Source organism: Aulonocara sp. 'chitande type north' Nkhata Bay, linkage group LG11, assembly GCF_057382095.1.
Source record: "Aulonocara sp. 'chitande type north' Nkhata Bay isolate Kocher_YH1m ecotype deep benthic linkage group LG11, A_spYH_male_GT1.1, whole genome shotgun sequence".
NCBI lineage: Eukaryota > Metazoa > Chordata > Actinopteri > Cichliformes > Cichlidae > Aulonocara > Aulonocara sp. 'chitande type north' Nkhata Bay.
Window position 1 is genome coordinate 20,619,315 of NC_141354.1, and position 3,943 is coordinate 20,623,257.

At 38.6% G+C, this 3,943-nt stretch overlaps 1 pseudogene; it reads right to left on the reverse strand.

Annotated features, from left to right (window-relative positions):
* Positions 1–652: 652 nt before the first annotated feature.
* Positions 653–3,219, reverse strand: LOC147318862 (uncharacterized; annotated as a pseudogene).
* Between the last annotated feature and the right edge of the window lie 724 nt (positions 3,220–3,943).

A 3,943-nucleotide genomic window follows, 5' to 3' on the forward strand; every position in this document is an offset into this window, starting at 1 on the left:
GACAATAAAAAGAGATTGAGGATAATATGGCAAGATCTGATAACAATATCCTACAATTAAAGAATAAGAACGTGTGGTCTAAAACCACTATGAAGCAAATACATTAGGCTCAAACATGAAAACAGAAATATAGGAAAATATCTTTTAAATAACTACCCCATCGGCTATGTAGTTTTGAAAAAGGGGGCTATGATACACAGAGGTTTTTTCCATTACAAAAATCAGGAAAAGCCAACCAAAAATCAACCTTCAGCTAAGCAATTGCTGATTTCACAGAAATCCAAAATAAAAGCATATAGGTGTGCCTTATGGCCATTCAATTTAGCAAAAGTCACCATAACCCAGATGGCTAAACGGAACTGTACAAACATAACTGTAATAAAATACAATGATAAAGTAAAACCTGACTTGTAAACTGTAAAATGTGTGCACGATGATAAAACATGTAGGAGATATTGCATATATCTCCTACATGTACTATACACTACATATTGCAGGGGTCTCAATCTCTAATTTTCTGGTGAACCACTACAATACATGTCATCTTTTGACATTACATTAATAAAAATTTGACAAATTAAAATTAACCTAATGCATTTTTTAAAGTTGATTTTGGATTCAAATAATAGAAAAAATGAATAAAAGGTGGAAAAACTGCTTTCATTGTTCACATGCACACATGCTGACTGAGGAAATGGGAATGCTTATAAATGGTCTCCAGACTGCCACTCTGAGACCTCTGCAGAAATGCATTTCACAAGTGTTTAGAAAAATATTGCCTCAGTTGTAATAGGAAAACACAGAAACACAAAGAAGTACCTCAAATTGCATTACAGTGGTATTTCACCAAATACTTTTTCTTGGAACTCAGTTTTTAAACACCTGAAACCTTTGCTGTGACATTCACATGGGAACACTTTAGTCTTAGTTCACAACTCAAATATAATCTGTTGTAAAACAACAATGGCTTTTAAGCCATTGTCCGTGAATCAAACCTTTAGATAATGTCCATAACCCACACATTTGATTCCAACACACTGTTCATCTCCGATCTGAAGTCAGGATAGCTGTCATAATTTATCGACAGCTCCAGTACACACCCACATGTGTGTGCCACAGGTCGTCTCTGGAAACCTTTCAGTTCGTTAAACCCAATGATGATGTTCTTTCCCAGATGTAAATCTGAACCTGTGCAAAACCTGAGGAACAAACACAAATGTTCCTTCTCAGCATTCTTCACATATGTAGTTAGATATTTCTGAATCAGCTTCTGGTGAGCCGTCATTGTTTCAGGGAAAGTGAGACACTTGAGAACTTTTCTCACAGTTGGTTGGAGGGTTTCATACTGAAGATAGATCACAAAGGCTTTCCCATGCAGTGCTGAGTGTTCTTGCCCACTGTTCAATAACATAGGCAGGCTCTTGGACAAGTGTTTTGTGTGCAAGCTCCAATAGGACTTCAGTGGCATTGCAGGCTGTTGGTATCTTTCTGCAGCTGTGGTTATCAAGTATGTCTATAAGTTCTTCTTGGTCCACGGTGCTAAAGTCTGATCGCCACGCCTCTAACACTGTACGCTCAGAGTCAGGCATGAACTTAAGGAAATTCTCCACAATATCACTCTTTACATATCCAAAGGCAGCTTGTTCCAGAATGGCAGGTGCAATTTTCACAGGCAGATATTTCTCTCTAACCCATCCAAATGCAATGATTCTGCCCACACTCTCCCACTCCGGTTGCCCAAGATCATGCCTTAAGAAGGGCACTTTGTAAACGTTTCCAGTGGTGCACTGGTCATAGAATTCTTTCCAGAATTCTGAAAGACAGTCTCTCACAACTCCCCCATCGTCATGGGCCATTTCAGGTGTTCCATCAGGCAGTAAGACCTGGATTTTGATGTCGACATCTTCAAGGTCCTTATCACTAAAATGTGAAATGAGCTCTGACATTACCTGCCCTCTGTGGACCACCACTACTCTCCTCACTCTCTCACTGGATGGACCAGGTTGTGGAGAAAAAATCAGGGTGTCATCCAAATTTATTGGCTCACTGTCAGAAAAGGGGCCAACAAAAATAATGTCACTGCTGTGAGAAGTGTTAGCGCTTAGAGACTGCGTGGAAGATTGTGGAAGGTTATCGTTTGGAGTGTCTTCAATGTATGTCACATCATGGCTGATTGTTTCAAATGGAGCAGATGTTTGGACTGTAGTGACAGTAAAAGAAGAGGTTTGGTTTTGAGGACTCGCTTCAATTTCTGAAGATGGATGCAAACCTGGGTTGGAGCTCTGAAGGCTGTCATTTTGTTTTTTCTTTGTGGTGAGGTAGAACCTGAGGATATTAAGTTTTGTGACATGATAAAGTTCTCCTACTGTCAATGCATCATCGACTATCATCTCTTGATAATCCTTCAGATCACAGTCAAAATCTGTTAAGGGCCCCTGAATGTTTCCTCCATCTGGAAAGAACGGGCCTGTTGCAACCTATGTCCCTTTTCTTGGCATCCTTGCAGATGTCTATTTTTCTTGTTCCTCCTCCTCGTCTAGCTCTAACCTGCTTGAAAACCTCAGTGTCTTCATCATAATGCATCCATCCTATTTCTATTTTTCTATTTCTCTTCAGAGCATTTCTTTTATGGGTTGTTTGGGAATGTTCTTCTTGCCATGTGCTACTGCCATCCTCTTCAGATAATTTTCTTTTGGACAGTTTGGATTTCAGCCGTTCAAAAAGCGCTGACTTGCGGCTGCTGCCCCTCCGTCTGCAAAATCCAAATACTGCTAGACGATCACCGTATGATGGCAAATAAGTCTTCAGCTCCTCATCTGTCATTAGACTTATGACACTGGCATCAATCTAAAGATGGAAAAATAATTTAATTTATTGAAACAACCAGCCTTGAAAATACAATTCTATTTTTAACTTAAGAACAATGAGGAAAAGTTGCATTTCAACCAGTATCTTGTTGGAATTAAGTACCTTCTCATTCTCCAAGGTCTGTATAATTTCCTCAGAGACTTCTCTTTGTTTCAAGAATTCAGTCAAGTCTCCCATGCTGTAAGGAAGGATGTAAATTAAAATTACAAAATTAAAATAAAGCCACCATATTATCGTCAAAGTATCTGTGCCTACCTACATTATGAGCTCTGACTATGGTGGAGAAGTGGGAACTGCATTTTTAAGTGTCCATTTGCACTGTAACTACAATCAGCATCACAATACAGTCAATCCCACATTTTCTCAGTTGTCTGGTTACAGTTTTATTGGTTTTGTTCCTTATTTATATAGTTGTCAGTCATATTCCCTGTTTTGGGTGATTTGTGATTTTGTTTTATACAGTGCTGTATACTTATTACGCATGCTTTCAGCAAAATGTCTGTTTCATCAGACGTAACAGGTGTCATTAGCGTGTAACAGAAACCTTATAGGTACCTATGGTTAACCCTGACGTTGCATTCTATTCAACTTTGTATGTAACAATCGCTGTCACACTGTTTTTATATACCTTTTATCCAGTTATCATTTGTAGGAAGGCATTCAAAACTGAAGAACCTGGCGCCATTTGTTGTTAATACAGCAGCTCACGACACGATCCAGTTTTGAGTGCGCACCCCTTTGCGCCATATCCTTCCGGGTAACAAGGAAATGACATCAGCCACGTAGATTTCTTATTGGCAGCGCTAACTCGAAATTTCGAGTTATTTTCTCAAAATTTCGAGTTAATAACTCAAAATTTCGAGTTAATAAGTCCGAATTTTGAGAAAATAACTCGAAATTTCGAGAAAATAAGTCGAAATTTCGAGAAAGATAACTCGAAATTTCGAGTTATGGATCTTTTTTTTTTTTTTTTTAGTGGCGGAAACGGGCTTCCATAGCTTTCAACTAATTACACAGAGTTTCTTGTAAAAAGAATTACAAGGAGCAAGCAAAATTGTGAAGAATTCAGAAACGA